The sequence below is a fragment of the Orcinus orca genome, chromosome 14 (genome assembly GCF_937001465.1).
Source record: "Orcinus orca chromosome 14, mOrcOrc1.1, whole genome shotgun sequence".
Classification (NCBI taxonomy): domain Eukaryota; kingdom Metazoa; phylum Chordata; class Mammalia; order Artiodactyla; family Delphinidae; genus Orcinus; species Orcinus orca.
This window is the reverse complement of record NC_064572.1, coordinates 35,888,766-35,911,706: the sequence shown is the minus strand read 5'-3', so window position 1 is coordinate 35,911,706 and position 22,941 is coordinate 35,888,766. Positions and strand designations below refer to the sequence as shown.

The 22,941-nt window shown below is 46.9% G+C and overlaps 1 long non-coding RNA gene across 1 annotated transcript in view; it reads right to left on the bottom strand.

Annotated features, from left to right (window-relative positions):
• Nucleotides 1-2,607: 2,607 nt before the first annotated feature.
• The window catches only part of LOC117202548 (uncharacterized), a 357,851-nt gene continuing 337,517 nt past the window's right edge, over nt 2,608-22,941 (bottom strand). The window contains exons 4-5 of the long non-coding RNA XR_007471296.1: nt 3,071-5,428; nt 2,608-2,987 (exon numbers count right to left, since the gene is read on the bottom strand). This is a non-coding gene — a long non-coding RNA (uncharacterized LOC117202548). The remainder of the gene's footprint in view (nt 2,988-3,070; nt 5,429-22,941) is intronic.

Sequence of the window (22,941 nt, the reverse complement as noted above, 5' to 3'; positions counted from 1 at the left end):
TGCCTCGCTTTTTAAACCTGCTGGTCATTCATACAGGGTTCTTTTAAAAAATTTCATCCACCCAGAGAACTTGTGGATGGTTCACCCCCAGAGAGAGCTTCTTTGTAATTTACACGAAAGTGCAATGCGGAGAGAGGGGTCCCTGAATACAGGAGGTGGATCTCCACTCCACTCCATTGGTTTCTGCTCCACCATCCTCCTGCCAAAAACCATCCAGCCTCAGCTACAAATCTGTGCAAAAGCAGACTTCGCACCATGTCCTGAAACAGCCCAGCTCATCTTCAGATGTCTCCGTTAAAAAGTATTATCTTAGAGTTTCAGTTTCGCAAGATAAAAGGAGTTCTGGAGGTGGATGGTGGTAATGGTTACGCAACATTTAAAAATGCTTAAGTTGGTAAATTTTAAATTATGTGTATTTTATCACAATTTAAAATAATAATTTTTAAAATATTCAACTATTTAAAAAAAGAGTCTAGCTCCCTTTGGTGCTGAGAGGAAATAAACTGATACTTGGCATAGCAGGGGAGTGGGGACTTGCCCTCTGATAGTCAGAACTGAGTACCTATGTGGGGAAAAAGTATTTTCTTACGTTTGAGCTGAAATCTGTTTTCATGTAACTTTTCTCCATGGTGGTCTTTGGGGCGCTAAAGAATAAATGAATCAGTAAATATTGTGGGCTCACTGGGCTAATGTAGTGTACTGTTTAGGTTAGGTTAGGCTGTATTATGCTGCAGAAAAAAAATCTTTGGGGCTTAACACAGCAAAAATGTATTTCTATCCCGCACTGTGAGTCTATGATGTGTGTGTGTGGTGCAGAGGTGGGGGGACCTATGCAAGACCCACACGCAGGGAGTTTTCACTCTGTGGGCCACTGTTCCCAGTCGTGGCCATGGGGGAGAGCCTGGGGAGTCCTGCACGGGCCTTTCCCTGCTGCAGCCAGCAAGGGGCACCTTTCCCTCCAGTGGACTTTTCCTTGGCAAGTCACATGACCTTGCCACTTACAAGGGGTCCAGGAAATGTCGAGGAGCAGATGGCTGCTCCAGGGAGCACTGCCGTCTCTGTGACTGATAACTGTGGGCTGATCTGGCTGGGATCTTAGACAAGGTGCTGTCCTCAGGCTCTGGTGCCGGCCTGGGTCCTGCAGACAACCCCCCTTCCCATTGCCAGGACTCAGTTTTCCCATCAGAGAACAAAGCTATTAACTACCACCTTGGCTATAGATGGGGGATAGAGCTACACCCCATGGTTCTCTAACATGTGCCCCCGTGGGCTTGAGGCATTTGAAAGCACAGCTGGGAAAGACCCCAAAGAATATGGGAACGTGTGAAAAACAGAAATCTGTCCAAGAAGCCAGGGCCCTTTTTCAAATGTTTGGCCCTAGATCCCTCTGAAGCAAATTATGAGAATGAAGAGAGACCGCATTTCCGTTCCTATTTTACCCCAGCCTGTGACGCCTACAGCCTACAGAATCGCCCCACTTTTAATGGTGCCTGGGGTGGAAGGAAAGGCCTGGTCTGTGGCCACAGAGAGAACTTTTGTCTCCAGGGGTGTCTGACCTGCCTCCATCTTGAGGGTTACTATAACTTTTTTAATTAAGGCAAAGTGTGTAGGGAGTTTGCTCTTTTGATGTGGCAGCTGTAGCCGGAAAACAGGCCTATGTATAAGACTTTACTGCCTGCCGGTGGCCCAGCAGCCTGCCACCCACATATCAGAGCCCACACCCCATAAACAGCCCAGATCATGTTTCTTTAGAACAGGCCGTGTGAGATGGGCCTGGGACCACCATGACATGGAAGGACCACCTGTGCTGACAGTCTCATGGGGCCTGGACCACCCAAGGGTCCCCCCCAAAATGGGGGTAGTGTTTTGAGGTGGCAGAGGAGTGCATAAGGTGACCTCTAGAGACCCGTGACTAAGTGTTTATTCTTGACCTTGATGTTCTACAAGACCCAGGCAAGAACCACGTGAGGAGGGGCACGGAGCCAGAACGATCCTTCAGGATCATCCCATCAGAGCACACGTTTCTGGCCCTGCTCAACGGGGGGAGGGGAGGGGGGCTCCTTCGGGCATCTTTACATCCCAGAATCGCACATGCAGTAGGCCGGTAACTTAGACGTGAACAGAACTGACAGCTGTATCTTTGGGGAGAGTGATGAAGAGAGTGAATTTGGAGCATGTTGTTCTATTATATTCAATACCCGTTTAGGAGCCCCTACTACGTCCCAGGTATTTGTCCTAGGCACTGACAATTCCTCAGTAAATAGTAACCCTGCCCAACGAGAGCTCATATTCTGGCGGATCTAAGTTTATGGCAGCCAGTGGAATGCAGCCAGGTCACACAGTTAACCAGTGGCAGACCTGAGACAAGAACGGGTTTGCCAGCTCCCATGAGAGCAGTGCTTCTCAAGCTTTCCCATTAGAGAGACCCCCATGGGGTACCTGGAGGCAGACCCCAAAGCAGCCAAATGCAGGTGTGACATTTCTTTGACTTTCCAATGCTTTACTTTAAAAATTCATACAAATGGTGATGTCTATGCCATTTCATATCCACATTTGTTTTACTATAAAGTAATGGTGTAGGTTACTTAGTATACACATGTGTATATATATATATATTTTTTTTTTTTTTAAGTTTCCACCTTGTTGATCCTGCATCTCTGTATTTCCCTTGGCACACAAACGTACACTCCTGGGGATCCACAGGGAGGGAAGTACATTTCCAGCTCACGTGGACACTTCTAAATGTCTACAGGCCTTATGACCTGGCTCCTCTTTGCTTTTGTTTTTAAAATGAATTGCATCATAAGCAAAGTTTAAAACACATGACACACTGGGGAAAAAAGTTTTGCAAATTATATTGCCTTGATCTCCCAAATATATACCCTACATATCAATGAAGAAAAAAGACCACCAGCTCAATACCATCTATAACCATTTACATAGAAAGATATACAAATGGCTGTTAAACATAGAAGACTATGCTTAGCCTAATTCATAAGTGCAAATTTAAATTATGTTGAGATACTAATTTTTAGCTCTCAGATTGGCAAAAATCCAAATGTTGGCTAACACACTGCATTGGTGAAAGTTGCAGAAATGGTTGTGTTTACCCACTCCCGCTGTTGGGATGCAGAATGGCTCAGGCCCTGTGGAGGGCAATTTGGAAATATTATAGAGCAAGCACATTCATGAACAAGATTTTTGTATTAGGTCAACCACTTCCTTCTGAGTGCCAGTTATATTTTTAGCACTGGCTAGAAACTTTATGAGAATAATGAGGTGTACACACAGAGCCTGACCCCGAGGAGCTTGTGACCCTGCTTAGAGGCACTGGAGATAGGACATAGTAAAAATAACAATATTTTAACTCTTGTTTATCAAGAACTTCCACATGTAATAGGTCATCGAGCATCACAGAAATCCTGCAAGGTAAGTATTTTTCTATTTTTCAGTACAGAAAACTGAAGTAGAGCACAATTTTCCCAAGGCCACAATAAGGTAATCCCAGAGCTAAACAATCCCGGAGCTAAAGTAACCCCCGAGCTAGAGGAAGATTCTGAGATCCCCATGTTCTTTCCACTGGGCCAAGTAGCCGGCCCAAAGGACGACATGGCCACCAGCAGTACCCAGTGTGCAGAGTGTCCTGAGAAATGGTAGCGAAGGTGAACCCGCGTAGGGGCATGTTAAGAGATGGCATTTGCATTGCTCTAACCTGAATCTGAGGTTTCTCTCTATTACTTGCTTATTACGGGTATGACCCTAGATGAGTTGCGAAACCTCTCTGAGGCCTAGAACTTTCCTCCATAACGTGCAGGTGATAATAAGATTTTTGTGGGGATTAACTGAGAACATGTCTTTAAGGTACTTCACCTATTGCCTGCCACGCCGTTTGCACTCAATAAATAGGGTAACGGAGGAGGAGCTAGTGGTGGTGATTAGAGACTTCATGACCGGGGCAGACCTGGATGGAATTCAAGTTTGTGGCACACATGTGAGCTTGTGCATCGGGAATGAGAGGCTCTTCTCTGAGTTGAGTCCCTGATGTTACTTAAACACAACCCAAGAATGAACCATTCTGTCACCCTCAGCAATGTTTTAGGAAGGTCATGGCAGTTGGTCCATGAGATCAAGGAATCACAGTGTTTCCAAGCTGGGAGGACCAAGGCTCTCAGTGCTAGTCTGGTCAGACCCCTGCTTGTCACAGATGGAGAACGTGAGACTTCGCCCCAAGCGGCATCGTCTCCCCCAGCCAGCCCTTGGCCCACTTCCTCCAGCTCATCCCAGGGCCCACGGGCTGCAGACGGCCTTGGCCTTGATGCTGGAGGAACAGCTCCGCATTTGGGAAGCTGATTCTCCTTTACCCTCAGGTACCCTAGAGCCCAGCAGTTGAGCTACTTAGAGGGGAAGTCACATTATTGTTAGGAGAAAGGGGGAAATATCTCTCTTTATGACTTCCCACGGAGGGTTAAGCGCTAATGCGGATTCGAGAGGTTTCTGGTGGAGTCCCCAGAATTGCACTATATCCCTGAACCTCTGCCTCGAAGTGCACTTTTAACATCCAGAATGATCCCTGAAAGCTCTTTTCTCCTCCCTGTCTCGGCTGCCAAATTGACTCCCCAAGTCTGCCCTCCGCGTAAAAACACAATGAAACCTTATACAATCAGGAATGTATTCAAGGCTCGTAATAAGTAATTGCCCTATGACCAGCGGTTTGGATCCCCCGGCACACCCTCAGTGGGCCTTTCTCTTTAACAGAACAAGTAAAAGGAACAGATGCAGGGCCTTCCGTGCCAACACCGCAGTGGCCTCGTGCGGGCCTGACAAGGGTCCCTGGGGAAGCATCATTCCCGCGCTAACAAACACACATGGCGAACAACGGCACAGCATCCGCCCCAGAACGCTGCTCTGGGGACACCAACGCACCTTTGGCAAGTGGCAACACTTCCTTCCTGTGTGTTCCTGACCTGTCCTCCTCCTTTGCTGATGGGGGAGCAGGTCCACAGAAGAAGCAACACAATCCAAGTGGAATTCCGATATTCCATGACCAACTTCCCTTTCCCCTTACACCCCCTTTGATATCTTTTATCTCTGTCCCATTTCTGCCCGCCCCTTTCTGCCTGCTTCTTCCTCTCTCTCACCATCGTTAGACTGTAAGCTCTTCCCAGGTGAGGTCCACACCTGATTATACTCGGGACCCTGGCATAACGCCTGGACACACTAGGAACCCAGTAAACGTCGGTCAGATCAATACATGAAACGAAAAGCACGGTGTTGTTGAAAAATAGGAAACAGAAGTCCACCTTACCAGATGCCGGGATATTCTTTTCGAGATCAATTTCGCTGCGTTTTGCAGATTTCGAGGTCTTTGCTTCTATTCCTCAAGTGGTCGGTGACAATGTCCGCCAGCCTGGCTCTTCCACGTGGAGTCCTGTGAGACAGAGTGCAAGGCATTTGTGAATCTGCCGTTAACAGCACGTAATGATTGTGGGAGGACACATGTTGGCTCTGCCCACCCAGTGCACAGCCCCCTTCTGCTCAGAGCGCCTCTGTTTCCCTCTCTGAGGCTGGCCCCCTGCCCCTCACATGCAGGTCTGGAAGCACCTGACCTCTGGCCAGCGTGGGCCCAGCCCCAGGGCAGCCAATCAGACTCTCTCTCCCAGGCATCTACATCCCCTTGCTAGTGATGAAAGGGCAGGAACTGGTGAGCCTTCAGTGGCACTTGGAGGAGACTGGCCTAAAGTCCCTTCTGGCTCCACACTGGAGCGGCCTCATCCCTACTCTTTGCAAGATCTGGTACATCACCATTTCCCTCTATTCTGTCTACTAACCCCTCCCCTTCCAGTAAGTTCCCTTTTATATTTAGGTTGGCTGGGGCGGTTTCTGTTGCTTAGAACGCCAGAACTCTAATCAGGTTTGCTCAACCTCGACACGATGGACATTTGGGACTGGGTACTTCTTTGCTGTAGGCATCTTGTTGGGAGCCAATGTGGCAGAGATCCAGTGAATGGTGGGTCACATCGGTCTCCTCATGCAGCCTAAGCCTCTACCCTGGGTTTCTCAGCCTCAGCACTACTGATATTTTAGGCTGGATCGCTCTTTGTTATGGGCACTGTCCTGGGCACTGTAGGATGTTTATCAGCAACCCTGGCCTCTAGCCACCAGATGCCAATTGCAGCCCCCTGGTTGTGACACATGTCTCCAAACACAGCAATATTGTCCCTGGGAGGTAAAACCACTGCTGTAAACTGATTTAGTGGTTGAGAACCAGTTTGATGAGGCATTGAATCAGAACTCAGAGGGTCTGGGATTTATCTGGCCCTGAGGCCCTTGCGCTGTCCTCCTCCCAGGTCCACAGCCCAGCACCAGCACAAGCTTGAAGAAATCCAAAGAGCTGCACAAAAGATGACGTTGGAAGATACGTTACCACCTCACAGTGGGTCTTTACTTGTCAAAGAAGTTAAAACCTGCTCCTTGGCCAGCTGGCTGAATTTGATGATAACTAAAGAAAGTGAACAAATATCCTGACCAGTGGAGTCTGAAGTATCGACATTTCACTTATCATATTGGGTGGCATTCTACAGACAACAGAGAAATTGTTCTTGCAGGGACAGACCTGTCTTTCTTCCATCAAGTGCTCTTTTTGCTATAATGACTAGCATGGCCGGGGTGGGAGGCAAAACAAGGTGAAATTATAAACCTTGGAGATATGGAGGCTCAGAAGCTGCCCTTTCAAACAAAACCAAGCTCCGACCCTTTCTCACACTTCAAATTGAAACCTCTTTGAGCTTTGATAAAACGTCAACTGACATTTTGTTCCTCCCTTCTCAGGCAAGGTCTGCTCACCTCCATGCTTTCTGAGACCACTAGAGCACAGGTCTGCCAAGGACAGCCTGGCCGGTCCAGATCCAAACAGGTAACACTTAATATGCTGATCGTTGAGCTCCGTGCTTTACCAGCACTGGACGGACAGCTCAGGCTAATGTGGGGGACAAGATTTAGGGTAAACTGGGAGTCCGGAGACTGGAGAAGGCTTCCAGCTCCACCACTCACATGAAGCTTGGGAACCCTTTTTTCCTGCCTTGGTATCCATTTCCCCACTTACGAACTGGAGCTGGAATAGATCGGTGAGTCACAAGCTTATTGCGGTTTCTCTTTGTTAATCTGAACCCACCCCCAAGAACAGACCCTTGGCCACACTCCCATAGACACATCATTTCATAAAATGTATGAAGGTTCCCGGAGTCCTCCACAGCCATGAAGTCCAGGCTGAGGCCATCAGACCAGATGGTCCTTAAGGAGCCAGCTCTTTCCTGACCCTGCTTTGCAGTAGCCCAAGCCCATGGTTAGTTTCATGCTAAGACAGACATGAATTCTAAACACATCTGGCTTGGAATCCCAGCTCCTTCTCTCATCAGCTGTGAGATACTGAGCAAGTTTTCTAAACTTTCTGAGTCTATTTTCTTTGTTTACAAAACAGTGAGATAATATCCCCCAGTAGTTAGTTCTAAGCATTAACTACGTATTATATGACACCTAGAAAATGCTCGATTCATTTTTGCTTTCCAATCCTCTCCCTCTTCCTCCCTTGGCCCCTTATTGGTATTAAGTTCCTCTTAAAACAGGAGCAGAAAAGCAGTTCATCAGATTATTTTGGTATCTGGGCAGGTCTGGGGGAAGGCATGATTATGTATCAATTGTTTACAGAGAAAAACTCCACAGTGGTCCCCCCAGAGATGAGTTGAGATCGTAGGAAGCAACTCTTTATAGGCTGTGTGGCCTTAGTTAATTGGCTTAACCTCTCTGAGCCTCCCATCTGTAAACAAGGATGAGGATAACACCTCCTTGATTACCATCCACTCCACTCAGAGAATCTCTCCTGGATGCCAGGCACCGTACTGAGCACTTCACATAGAGCCCATCATGAACGTCAGGTCTATTAGAAAATGACGTGAAATAAAGTACTTGGAAGGGCTTTATAAACAGTGAAACATGAGGCAGACACTTCATTTTCACCATGATCAGGGAGTCTCAAAAGCTTGTTTTCTATTGTGAAAATAGGAGTGGCTTTTCCAACCAGAAGTTCAAGCACATAGAGCAGAAAGTGACAAGTGACATGGAGTTAGGGCCGTCTCAAAAACAAAAGGTGAGCGCCAGTTGTAAGCTTCTTTCCTGGAACCTTGGTGAGAAATACAAGGAGGACAGAAGGCAATGGGATTTCTTTTCCTGTGTGTTTCACATAACATACGTCTCTCCTCACTGAAGCTCCAATTCACCCATTTCTCATTTAGCACTTGATGTATTGGCTGCTGCAGCAAATGCCAGGTGAAATGGTAAATCTAGTAATAAAATATCTAAATGATTTATAAATATGGTTTAGAGAGGCTTGGGTAGGTAAGGTGGCACACCGCTAGTCTAACGAAATCCCTGTGCTTCAGAAACCCTCCCCTAGACACCTACATCCAACGCACAGAGCTTTTTGTCTCTATTGAGCGGAGCTGACAACTCCAACGTGTGCAAATACAGATTTAACAGGCAAACGTGCAGCCAAGCCCAGGACTGTAAGTGTTTGAAAAGGCAGATCTGTTTGATGAGCAAATAATGCGTCATCAATAAAGACTTGTTGAGATGAAATGAACGAGAGCAGCTGTTGCTGAACATCTAGTCTGGGGTAGAGAGGATGCAAACTGAAGGAGGAAAAGACAGTGTGGGTGGGGGTGGGAATGGGATGGGGGAGGCCTAAGCAGCATGTTTTAGAAAGATCACGCTGGTGTTCTTGACCAATGTGGGCCGCGTGGACTGAGTGGGGTAGGCTGTACTAGAAGAAGGCCCTACCTGGAGGCACCCGGTGTCTTATTACCAAGGAAAGAAAGATGATCAGGAAATGCCAAGAGAGCAAGGCCAGGCTTTGCAGAAATTAACGTCTTAATTCATTTAATATGATATCTCTTATATGTGTAATCTTATAAAATGATACAATTGAACTTACTTACAAAACAGAAATAGACTCACAGACATAGAAAGCAAATTTATGGTTACCAAAGGGGAAAGGGGAGGGGAGGAGTAAATGAGGAGTTTGGGGTTAGCAGGTACACACTACTATATATAAAACAGATAAACAATAAGGACCTACTGTATAGCACAGGGAACTATACTCAATATCTTGTAATACTCTATAATAGAAAAGAATCAAAAAAGAATATATATATGTATATATAACTGAATCACTTTGCTGTACAGCTGAAACTAAGACACATTGTAAATCAACTATGCTTCAAAAAAAAATTTTTTTTAAATAAAGTCTGGGAAAGAGCTGAAAAAAATCTTAAATCACAACAGCCAAAAGGTGGAAGCAAGCTAGGTGTCTGTGGATGGATGAATGGATAAACAAACAAAAGGCGGTATAGCCATACACTGGACTATTATTCAGCCCTAAAAACGAAGGAAATTCTGACTCACGCTACAACATGAGTGACCCTTGAAAACAGTGCTAAGTGAAATAAGTCAGTTACAAAAGGCCATTTATTATATGATTCTACTTATATGAGGTACTTAGAATCATCAAATTCAGAGAGACAGAAAGTAGAATGGTGGCCAGGGCCTGGGGGTGGAAGAAATAAGGAGTTATTGTTCAATGGAGACAGAGTTTCAGCTTAGGAAAACGAAAAATTTCTGTGGATGGATGGTGGTGATGGTTGCACAACACTGGGAATATACTTATGCCACTAAACTGTACAATTTAAATGGTTAAAACGGTAAATTTTATGTTATGCACGTTCTCCCACAATAAAAAAATTAACATCTTTTAGTATTTGTCCCGTTCGGACTTGGATTTCAGTTGCCAGCATTTCAAGCTCCACCAATAGATGATGAATAATTTGATGTCAAGAACTGGATCTGACTTATCTATGAATCCCCCACTGCATCTAATACAGTGGTTCTCAAAATGTAGTCTGTGGGCCACTGGGGGTCTCCGGGACCCTTTCAGGATGTCCACAAAGTCAAATGCTTTTCATAATGTTACTAAGCCATGATTTGCTGTTTGCTATGATGGTGTTACAGTTTGCACTGATGCTACAAAAGTAATGGTGGGTAAAATTTCTGGTGCCTTCACGAACCAAGGCAGCGGCACCAAACTGGACCAGTAGTCATGTTATTCTGATGCACTCACAATTAAAAAAGAAATTGTGCTTATGAATGTCCTTGATGAAACAGTACAAATTATTAATATAATTAAAGCTCAACCCTTGAACATACATATTTTTAACACTTTGTGTGACCAAATGGGAAGTCTTTAAAAAGCACATCTGTTACATACTGAAGTACAGTGCCCACGTCAAGGAAAAGCACTTGTGTGTCAAGTATGTATGTGTGTCAAGCAGAAATAGCCGCTTTTTCTTCATGGAACATCATTCTTACTTGAAAGTACTACTGACAGACAAACAAAGGTTATTCAGATGGGGGTATCTGGCAGACATTTCCTCAAAAATGAATGAAGCAAGCCTGTCACTTCAAGGAAAACAACTGACCATGTGGTCGCCAAATCTAAAATCCAAGCTGCTGAATGAAACTTAGGAATTTGGACAACGCATCTCCACCACTGTGAGCTCAAGCGTTTCCAAATACTTAACGGCTTACCAATACATCATACTCCAAAATCACATGTAGGTAAAAGATCTATTGAAAGCCCAAGACAGATCAATGAATTTTAATGTAGCCAGGTACCAAAAGTTCACTAATATGGTTTCAGATTCCACATCACAACTAAACTTTAAGAAACTTCCACTTGTTGAGTTTTGGTGTAGGATCAAAGAAGACTACCCACAATTATCTGAAAAGGCTCTTCTCTTTTCCAACTACAACCCTGACTGAGGCACGATTTTCTCCCCGTACTTCAACCAAAGCAACATATCACAACAGACTGATGCAGAAGCAGATACAAGGATACTTTGTCTTATTGCATTTGGCAGATACTGCATTTTTTATAAATTGAAGGTTTGCGGCAACCCTGCATTGTCAAATGATGGTTAGCATTTTTGGGCAATAAAGTATTTTTTAATTAAGGTACGCAAATTGGTTTTTTAGACATAGTGCTATTGCACACTTAATAGACTACAGTATAATGTAAATATTAACCTTTATATGCACTGGGAAACCAAAAAATATGTGTTACTCGCTCTATTGCAAAATTTGCTTTATTGCAGTGGTCTGGAACCAAACCCACAATATCTCCAAGGTAAGCCAGTATAAGAATCCAGCTGTCTTCTATTAAGCCAAATATCAAAGAGATTTACAAAGGCATCAATGCCATTCTTTTTTTTTAAAAAAAAAATTATTTATTTATTTTTGGCTGCGTTGGGTCTTCGTTGCTGCGCATGAGCTTTCTCTAGTTGCGGTGAGCGGGCTCTACTCTTCATTGCGGTGCACAGGCTTCTCATTGTGGTGGCTTCTCTTTGTTGCAGAGCACAGACTCTAGGTGCGTGGGCTGCAGTAGTTGTGGCTCGTGGGCTCTAGAGTGCGGGCTCAGTAGTTGTGGCGCACGGGCTTAGTTGCTCCGTGGCGTGTGGGATCTTCCCGGACCAGGGCTCGAACCTGCATCCCCTGCATTGGCAGGTGGATTCTTAACCACTGTGCCGCCAGGGAAGCCCATCAATGCCATTCTTCTCACTAATTTTTTTTTATGTTTTGGAAAATAGTTGCTTTTAAGAAAAAATATTTATGTTAACATGCGATAGTTTTTTTTTATTGCTATTGTTAAATGTATTCTTAGATAAGTATTATTAACACTTCTCAGTATTCATTTTCCATATCAATAGATATAACCTACATAAGCAAAAGCTCTTTGGGTTCCTTGGTAATTTTTAGGAATGAAAATGGATTCTGAGATCCAAAAGTTTGAGATCCTCTGGTCTAACACAAAGTCTTTAATAAACGTCTTAGTAAGAAAATAAATGAATGAATGAATGAATGAATGAGGATGCTGCTGGCAAGAAAATATGGTTATGAGCAGTGTAAAGGAAAGAGGTGGGTTGATGACCCTTCCAAAGGGTCAACCAAGGTAGGAGAGTTAGTTGTTCTTGATTTGAGCATTTCACAGGTGGAAAAAATTTTCAAACCATTCTAGGAACCCACATAGAATGGCCAACTTTTTATTTGGTCAAGTAAAAACATTTGGAAAAATACCTACAGTTTACCATCACCATTATTTTGTAAAAGTCAAGGCATTTCAACAGAAAAAAAAAAAAAGGAAGGATATAATCTTGGTATAAAGGGCAGTCTCTATATTGAATAAATTGAGCTTTTTTGGAAGCTCACCTTCTGGTCCTTGATTCTCCTGCTTTGCTCTGGACCAGTGGACACCTTTCCCTGCACCAGACTTTGTAAGCATCAACCCAGAGCAGGGGTTGGTACAATTTTTTTATAAAGGGCCAGAGAGGAAAGATTTTAGGTTTTGCAGGCCATTACATTCTCTGCTACTGCTGCTCAACTCTACTGTTACAGCATGAAACCAGCCACAGACAGCACAGAAATGAATAAGCACGGCTGTGTGCCAATGCAATTTTATTTACAGAACCCATGGTGGCCACATTTGGCTCACTGGCTGTTGCTTGCTGACCCTGATCTAGAGAGCTGGGTAGAGATGTGTGGGAGACTAGGGCGAGGCCATTCCTGCCTGGTCACCACGGACTTTAGAATTGTCAAGATGACCAACATTACCATTTCCCTGACCAGCAGACCAGGAAAATCTGCTCAAAAAGCTGGCTGTCCTGCAGGGATACACTGAGCCTGCCCTTTCCGGCATCTGAGCAGTAGGGGGGTTGACAATGTCATCAAACCTCCCCTGGAAGAGCAGTATTGGAAGCACAGTGACACAGCCCACCACACTGGCATCCGGGGACAGTAGCCAAGTAAAGAAATGGAAGAAAGGCAGGTGAGATGGCCTGTCCACAGTGACACAGGAAGGGAGGTCAGTGACAGACTGGCACTTGAACCAGAGCTCTCTACCGCAGGTCACCATAGTTCTAGCAAGGGGCACTTTCATCTTGCTCCACAGTGTGGGAAACAAACAATCTTAGCTTGATGTAGAGGTGTGTTTAAATGCCCTAATCTCCAGAAAACCCCAAATCCTTTCTTTCAGAATAAAGGGACGCAGTTTTAGAAAGGAATCTCCGTTGCCCACCTTCTCCCTTCCAAGATGTCAAGATTTGCCAGGCAGCCCTCTGCCAGCCATGGGCACATATTCCCCCCTCCCAGCTGCCGATCTGCCCATCAGATTAGGGGTGTGCGCATATGGTGGCAAAGGCAGGCAGAATGAGCTCCATCGTTTCTGACATGTGAGCACCAGAGCTGTGAGCATATGGCCTGGAAGGCTCTCCAGGAATTTCACGGGACATTTCATGCAAGTTGAGACTGAGGCATTCAGGAACCTGGATCCAGAGAGAAAAAGAGAAACTGCAGAAAATATTTTCCTCTGAAATATTTACAACAAATGTGACAGAGAAGAGTTAATTTCTGTAATGTACAAAGCTCATTTGAATCATTTAAGAAAAAGGTGAAAACCCCAAAAGAAAATCGGGAAATGACACGAACCAATAATTCATAAAATAACCACCAATGGCCACTAAACTAAAAATGAAATTTATCTTTACTGGTAATAAACAAATGCAAATTGCAATGTGACACATTTTTACTTATGTTTTAAAAGGATAATACTTAATGCTGGTGTGAGTGCAGTGAGAAGGACAGTCTTTGCATATTGCTGGTGGGCATGTAACCGGGTCGGGGACACACCAGCTGGAAATCAATCTGGTAACACAGGCAGAGAATTATAAACACATTCATAATCTTTAACTCAGCAATCCCACTTCTATGAATACGCAAAATAAACTAACGTCATCACTTCCCTCTGATGGAATATCTACCTCTATTAGCAGAATCCATACTACTAATAACTTTTTCTGATAGTTTCACAAGTCATTCATTTTGAACTACAAATTAAAACTTGAATGCCTCCTTTTTTCCCTCCAAAAATGTTGCTATAAACTCATATACTCATAGCTGCCTTCCTATGCAGGTATAGGCTTGGGAGATTTCCCTGAATAGAACTCGGCATTTATTCTTGGTTGAGTCAGCCCATCACTCAAGCATTGGGATCCACACCTGTCATACAAAACAGCCTCAGCTTCTCCCAGCTAAATGCCATCTGCAAATGACAGCCAGCGCTCTACTCCCGCATTGCAGTCCACACTCTCAGGAGGTGGTGTGGCACGACATGGCTGAGGATGGTGCCTGGTGGCAGGCCACTAGACACCTCCTTCCGTGTGTTTCTGATCCATTACCAGCAGTTGGAGTTGTTCAACCTGTTACAAATCTGCTTTGTTTAACTGGGATTTGGACACAGTCCTCTGTCTTATCCACCCAGTAATCATGAAAGGTAATGTCAAATGTCTTACAGAAGTCTAGGAGGACAATTGCAAAGGGGACGAGGGGACAGTGCTTCCCTGGGAGAGATCTCCCCAGCTCTGCCTGACTCTGCTACACCAGCTTGTCTGCGTCCCCACCTGCCCAGAAGCCGCGCTTCCTCTCTTTCCAGCTATCACCTCCTGGCCTCCCCTCTGGGCCTGGCCCACAGCTCCCTTTGGCATCACCATAAGTAGCTCACCCTGGCCAGATGAGCAGAAGCGTGTCTGGAATGGGTGTTCAGGCTCAGGGATGAGAGACCTCGTTTTATGATTTACTACCCATGCGACGTGTCACTTCACCTTTCTGATCCTGAAGTTCCTCACCTGTAAAATAGACATAATACACCCTGTGCGCCCCACCCCCAAGGGTGCTTGTAGAGCTCAGTGAGGCAGTGGACGGCGATGTGCCTTGGAAACCAAACCTGCACAGGAAGACGCTAATTTGTCAGGGTACCGCTAGTACTACTAATCAATTGCATTCATCCTATTTGGTGCAGGGAAAGGGCAAAGCTTCTCTAGAATGCTCTAGGACATGTGAGGGGATCCGACCAGTGGTACAGCAGCCGGAGACTTCCTGGGAATTTCCTAAACAAAAGGGCTCAGACGCCTGAGCAATGACTGGGCCATGGTTCTGGAATCCTCGAATGTGGGCCCCTTGAGACCCAGCCTAGCCCCCAGTCCCTGTAGATGTCTCAGAAGCCTCAGCCCTAAGGGAGGAGGGGACGTGTCAGAGGTCACACTGCCAGTAAGTGCCTACAATACTCATTTGAAGGACCTGGAAGGAAGTTCTGGAAGATTAAATTAGAAGCCACTAAAATGTTGATTTAAAATATGTGTGTGTGTGTGTGTGTATATATATATATATATATATATATATAAAATCCAAGGGAACAAAGCCACCCTTGCAGCCTCCACTGGCCACTCATCACTGTTTGCCTGGTGGCCTGTCTCAGGAGATGCCATCCTGAAGGTGGTGGAGAAGGGGAGGTCTGTGCGGTGCGTTTCCAGTGAACCCAGCAATCTTGAATTGGCCCGGGAGACCTCCAGCCCCCGTCCTATTTCCAGATGAGGAAGCTTCGGGCCGTCCTATTTCCCCCTTTTTCTCTCACACCACAAGGCAGGGACCTTGGACTGTTGTTTTGACTGTTGTGTTTTCTGAACGAATGAACTAGTCCTAAGGGTGAGCTGACTTTCCCAAGAGCGCCGGTACCAGGGGCAAGGGCTGGGATGAACTGTTCCCCGCTCCCTCCTGTCTCCTGCACTCACTTTGTAGAATCACAGGGTACAAACAGACCCAAGGAGAGCACATCCTCCCCCAAGAGCCTTTGAACCCTTGTGTTGCCACAGGTACTTTTCTTGGCCGCCACACCCAACATATTCAGCCGCTCATCATTCAACGATGAGGACTGCTTATTTTATACAAAGCAGCGAGTTAAGGACTATCACATCTCTGACCTCCAAATCCCTTCTCACCTCCGATTCTGAGGTGGAAATCCCACTGGACTTGGCAACCTGCCCTTGGCAACCAGGTACAACACGGGACTCCCAGCAGGCACGTTGTTCTGTCTCTTGTCAAGCTCCGATTTTCCAGGGAGGATATTTTGACATGAAATTCCCCCTGGCCTAAGATGCCAAACCACACACAGGGACGAGGGTGCAGCTATGTCACGGCTATCGGAGTTTTAGAGAGGAGGAGGTGGGATCCGACAGACCTGTCACGGGTTCAGCCTGGGAACACAGCATCCCCCAGGACTTGGGAGTGTCAACATAGGTGCACTGAATTCCTCACAATAACACAGCTCACGCCACAGAGGCACCTCCTCCCGTAGCCTGGCTGGGAAGCCAGGTTTAGCTACCAGCATCCTTCAAAGGGAAAGAAGTTCCGCAAGCCTTCTTGTCTTAGAAAGGAGGAAACTGATGTCCAGTGATATTAAACAGCACATGCTGGGTCACAGCTGGAGCAATGACAGTGACAAGAACTTAGACCTCTGGGGCATTTGGGCCACTGCTATATCCAATGCCACCAGGACACACACGTTTCAGAGTTCATCTGCTCTATGGTTTCACCCCAAGTTATGTGAGTCACTCCTCTCACGTGTGTGGTTGAGAAATCTTGTTCTTCAGTATAGAAAGGATTGAGTCCAAATGGAGACATCCTTAGGATGGAATATTATGTAGCCAGTAAACCTCATATCTTCAGAGCATACTTCAAGGCATGTGGCAATATTCATAACGCAATGTTCAATGAAAGTTGCAGGAGATCGATTATTTATGCACAAAGAACCCTAGTATTCTAGCTTTATACTACAGTATTTCCTCTACCATGGTAGCGATTTTAAGATGCACCATTGACTTAAAAATATTTCAAAAAGGAAACATTAACTATAAGAAGCACATTGATTTCAGAAACATTAGAGATGAAAAATGCGTATCCAAGAAGAAAGGAAATGTGACATAAATTTAACACACAAATGTCGTGTGTGTGTGTGCACGCACACACACGCGTATTAGACCAAGAAGTGAATTAAACATTAATACTGGTTATCTCTGAGGGGAGATTTTCATTTTCATTTTATCTATTCTTTTCAGTATTTTTCAATTTTGTCTCTAATGTGGAGATACTAATTTTATAATCCTAAAAAATAAACTCTGCATGTAGAACATTAAAAGCAAATGTAAGAAGAACGCACGTTACTTTTTGACTCACACAAGGACTGCAATTTCCATTCCCCAGTCTCGACACATTTTTAGTCCTTCTTTGTTTTGCTATGTTTCTCCCCTCTGGTTTCTAAGCACAGTTTAACATTCCATCTTCCATGAACCATTAGAAGGCTGCCGTCATGCTCTACCCATTCAGCTGCATTTTAATGGGATGCCCTCGGTCTTCAGGGAACAACTCTCAGGAAAGTCAGGTACAATTTCTTGGTGCAGGTGCCACAGGCACGTCTAAGATCCCACCCTGCACTGCAAGAAAAGATCTTTGTAAAAAGTGCCTCCTGGGAAAAAATTGTTTAGACTGTAGTGCTAAGAGAATCTTTGCTTTCCTTTGAGATAATGGTATGCTTCGGTTTTTTACTCTAAAAATCATGAATATTATCTTAACTGTATATTATTTCCCTTTTTCCCTACCTGCTAAGAAACTCAACTATGATAACTCTGTTGGTCCCTAGGGTGGGGCTTTGCATGCTTTTTTTTTCCCCTTTGGTTCTGATTCTTCAAATAAAATATTTGATTGTACTGTTGGTGTGCTTTTGTAAGAAGTCGTAAATCATCGGTGGCAGCAGCACAGAGTAAATAAATACGTGCACTCAGTGAAATCTTTTTCTGAGTTCACCTTTGACTTCTCCCTCCCCTGTACCCACTGTATCCAATCTATCAACAAATCTTGTCAGTGATGCTTCTAAAATATGTCCCACATCTGTCCACTTCCTCCACCTCCACTGTCACCTTCCTGGCCCAAGGCACTGGCCAGGGACAACAACCTCCTGGCCTTTCTGCATCTTCTCTCATCCCTCCTCTGTTCCATTTACTCCCTCAAAGTGTACCTTTGCCCACTGAATAAAAGCTGCCCTCTCCCACTCATCCTCCATCTCATCAGCCTATTTTACTTCCCTTACAGCACTTAGGATGCTGGAAATAACCTTCGTGTATTCACTTGTTTGTTTTTATCTCTCCCCTTCCCCATCCCCAAAGTGAAAGGCCCATCTTGTTCCCTGCTGCATCGTCAGTGCCTGGGACTGCCTGGCCCATTATAAGTCCTCAAAATATGTTGGAAAAATGAAATCCTGGCTCATCTCCAACACGCTCCTAACTGCTGGTGCTTTGCACAGGGCCCTAACTCTCCATGCCGGTGTTTGCATTTTCAAACAATGAACATATGCCGTCCTGCAAGCCCCTTCGGCTCTCAGCATGGGGCTCACCTAACCTGTGCGCCAGCGGTGAGGGGGTGGGCAGCTGCCGAGATCCCATCCACCTCCTGGGAGGTGGGAAGGAAGGGCTGGGAGGGAAGAAGACTGCAGGGGTGATGAGAACCTGCCCAGGACAATCGTCAGCAAGATCAGGGTCACTACTGAAAGGTCCAGAGCGTCGTGCACAAGTTGTCCCAAGGGTTATTCTCTGTCCGTCCCTTTGGATTACTTCATTTGCCAGACATTCAAATACCACATTAAAATTCTTTGCCCTGAAGGAGCAAAGCTTCCCAAAAAGCCCTCACACACTCTAAGAGACTTGTTCCTGGAGACGAATTTTCTCCTAGGCAATAAGAAACCACGTTCTTTCCTCTGGCTGTGTCCTCCCTATGAATTAGATACATGGGTCCAACCGAGGCCAGAGCTCATGCCTCCACATTCTCTTTTTTCCAAGAAGTCTTGCTGGCTCCCCAGGCTGCAGGAACCCCTCTCTGCTCTTCATGTCTTGGCCCCAGGAAGGTCTCACTGGCCCCAGAAAGACATTTATTGGCATGCAGGGTAGAAGCCCCTGCCCCTTTCAGAAGAGACTCTACCCAGTTATTCTAGGCACTGGTGACAATCCCTAATTCCTCTTTCCATCACCTTCTAGTCTGGTCACCAACGTAAATCAAGGCCAAGGAATAGCCCCTGGGAACCTATGGTTTTTAAGCTCAATAAGCAAATCACTCTGGTTTCTCCAGATGGGTAACTTCATTGAGAGTTTGCTGGGGCAGGGATAGGTCTGGGGGGTGCAGGCCCTGGGAAAATGCGCCATCTTCTGTGCTCCAGGAAAATCATCACTCAGAGCAAAGCCAGAGCAGCTGGAAGGGGAAGAAAGTGCTAGATGGTAGTCCGGTGAGGGTACAAAGGAGGTGGGGTGGGAGCGGGGCACCTCCTCATCCTGGTGGGATTGAGGCTTGGAGAATTTGAGTCTCAGAGACTTTGGTTTATGTATCCCAGTCCCACTGGGACCGCCCCCTCCTCTGCCCTCAGGCCCCAGACACTGCCCAGAGCTCCTGGGAATCTGGGAAGGGGACCCCAATCCAGGCTGATTTGGGAGGACTTCTAAAAAATTCTAGGAGCCTACTCATAAACACCCTTTTTTCCATTTTACAGCTAAGGAAGCTGAGGCAGAGAAGGTCATGCAGCAGCATGTAGAACCAGCCCATCCTCTGGCCTCCATCTGCCACACTCCAAGGCTACGCTGAACCTGGGTATAAGATTCCCATCCCCTGCCCGCTTCCTGCAGCGCCCAGGTGAAACCTACGTCATACACATGTATGAAACAGTCAAGCCTCTCCCGAGGAGCCTCGTGTCACTTCTAAATCAACTTATTCTAATGTAATCTTCATCTGCCATGGTTTTCTGGACCAGTGTCAACAAGGAAACTTCTTGGCAGGTGAGAGAGACTGAAAACACAGAACGTTTGTTTGTAGCAGTGCCTCCACAGCCAGCAGTTTCCAATACGGCGAAGTCCACGCAAACCATGAAATATGACTGGCCCTTGGAAATGACCCCTGATGCACTCTGAGATCCATGCAGATGGCTGCTAGCCAAACTGCAAGCATAAAGTTGTCAGGAGCCCCCGAAAACTCTAACAGGCACCGAGGTGAAGTCAGGAAGGTCCGAGAACCAAGGGAAGGCCGGGAGGAATCCTGGCAGGAAGGCAAGTCGCGGCCAGCCATCGTGCTCTTAAGTGGACTTTTAATAGCTTCAGCCATAAAAGGCACAGTTTTCTCCACCTCTGCCTGGGCTTCAACAGCATTCACTTTCCCCCAGCTCCTTTTATTTTGATAGCAACAGTCCAAAATGCAGAAACTGGCCTTCCCTTGCTTTTCCATCAGGCTCAGCTGTGGAACTCCAGAAGAAAACTCCAGAAGAGGGTGGGCACAGGGCCCAAGAAGCCTCAGGAGTCCTTCTGGTGGCTACAGTGCCCAGATTGTAATGTGCCAGGAAGGGACGCATGGAAACCTCTCCTATGGGATGCAGGAGCCTCCAACCTCTGTCTGATGCTTTCCTGCCATATCGAACTGTCAGCTTCCTGCTTGCTGCCAGGCCCTCCCAGCCAGAATTCCCACCAGGCCCCCTTCCCTGGGCAGGGCAGGAAGTGCATCCACAGCTCTGCTCCAGGGGGCCTTGGCCTCCAACCTGAGAGCCTGGCAAAAATAAGCTGGGACTTTTGAGTCCGACTTTCCACCCTCCGTCAGCCCTGCCCAAAAGTGGTGGGGTTTCTCCGATACTTCACCCGCCCTGAATTCTCTACCTCTGGGCTGTGGAGTGAGGTCTCACCTTGAACCCAACCTGAGGGAGTGGCTGTGTCTCCAACATTCACTGTTGCAGGCTCAGGGACTATCACAAACGGTCAGGAACCCGACGCTTCCCATCTGCCTGGGATTTAGTGTTGGAGAATGCAGGTTTGAACAGAGTGAAGTAAGGCAGAACAGTGTTCAAATTCATCTCTGGCACATCCTAGCCATGTGACATCAGAAAATCAGTCTACCTCTATGTGCCTTAGTTTGCCTTCTGGAAAATGGGTATAATAATGATAATCCCTACCCGAGAAGTAAATGAGATTGTTCACGTAGAGCATTCTGCACACATCCATATACGCCAGTTGTTGTGGCTATCCCTTCATGGTCCTAGATGTGGTTCTCCTTTTTTTTAATTGCGGTACGCGGGCCTCTCACTGTTGCGGCCTCTCCCATTGCGGAGCACAGGCTCCGGATGCGCAGGCTCGGCGGCCATGGCTCACGGGCCCAGCCGCTCCGCGGCATGTGGGATCTTCCCAGACCGGGGCACGAACCCATGTCCCCTGCATCGGCAGGCGGACTCTCAACCACTGCACCACCAGGGAAGCCCGGTTCTCCTTTTTATAGGCACAAGGAGGACATTTCTGCCTCTTACCATCAGTGACTATTGGCCAACTGGCAGTGAGCAGAAGTGTAGGACAAGTAAGAACAGGCTTGCTTTTAACAGTCTCTCCTCTGGTGAGCCCTGAAGGCTCCTGTTGCAATGGCAGCTTCGCTAGATGTCGGGACCTTCACCAGCCTGGGTCTCTGAGAGAATCTGTGGAGCAGAGCCCTCCACCAGCCCCTGCAGTGCCTGATGTGTGAGCCAGAAACAAACCTATGTTGCGTTAAGCCACCAAGAGTGGCGACCTCAGTATAACCCGGTGCATCCTGACAAATACACCATCCAACTCCCCCCGCCCCTGCGTCAGCACCAGGCCTAAGGTCTTCAGTCTGCATTTCGGACATGGGGTTTGGATTGGGGATGCCCTGCACCTTCTCTCTCCCGCTCCTGACAGTGAACCGCAGCCTTCAGCCGCCCCCAACCCCACTGCCTCCCATCCCTCTGGTCCACAGTGCTGAGGACTGCGGCCCAGACCAGGGTGGGGGCAGTAGGAGAAGCCAGGGAGGGAGAGAGCTGTCTGGAGCTCCAGATGGATCTGCCCCCTTGGGGGCCAAGGTGGTCTGCTTTGACTCAAAGCCCAGGGCATCAGAGGTGCCTCACACAGGCTGGCTGTAGCTGCAGCCCCCCTGCCCACTCCCCCAGCTCCATGGCCCTAAACTCCTTTCCAAGGAGATTCAGAGAAAGGGTTTCCTCTGACTCGGCCAGATTTTCAGGCTTCTGGAATGAGAACCTGAAAGCTAAAACAGGCAAAAATTTCCATAGGGTTGTAGAAAGTCAGAGCTAGAAGGACCACGCACACCAACTTTATTGCACAGAGCAGGAAACGAGGACCAGTCTTGCACAGCAGTACAGCAAGGCAGTGACAACGGTGAAACAGAATCCTGCTGTCAGCTTAGATACTGAGCACACATGTCATCAAATCTGATTCTTCTCGAATCTAATGTCCCCTGGCCCCAGCTAAGCAGTCTGGCCAAGGAGGCAGCCTCTACCGATCAGGGATGTTCATTCCCAGAGGCCAAAGATTCCTCCTAGACAGAGAGAGGACCCAGAGAGGCTGCCTGCGTGGCTGTGCCTGCCTGGGTATCCAGCAGGTGGTGAGATTTCCGTGTGTGCACAAGGGAGGCCTCCTGGCAGGTCCACAGCCCTCACCTCCCATCAGTCTCCACCCAGGCTCTGACCCTGACAGAAATGAAAGACCCCAAAGATCCAAGAGTCTGGGGCAGGGAGGGGCCTTGAAGGCTGTGGAAGGATGACCACACCCAGGCCCCCTCCCTGAGGGATCATCCTGCCCCTGGTGAGAGCCCCGCTGTGATGCTGGGATGGGCGGCACACCACCTCCTACGGCAATCGTTTTTCACCTCGAACTTTGTCTCAGTACTTGATGGTACGTCTCCTCCTACCCCAGATCTGCCCTGTGGGGCCATGCTGAACCTCCCTATCCCATGGCAGCCCTCTACAATGGGAAGTTTCCCTGTGAATCCTGTTCTCTCTGGTAGAGACAGTCCAAGGCAATCATGGAGCTTGTGGTCCTATCCCCTCGCCTCCCACCCCCTTGCTACTCAAAGTGTGCTCCGGCACGTGGACATCACGTGAGAAATGCAGAGAATCAGTTCCACCCCAGA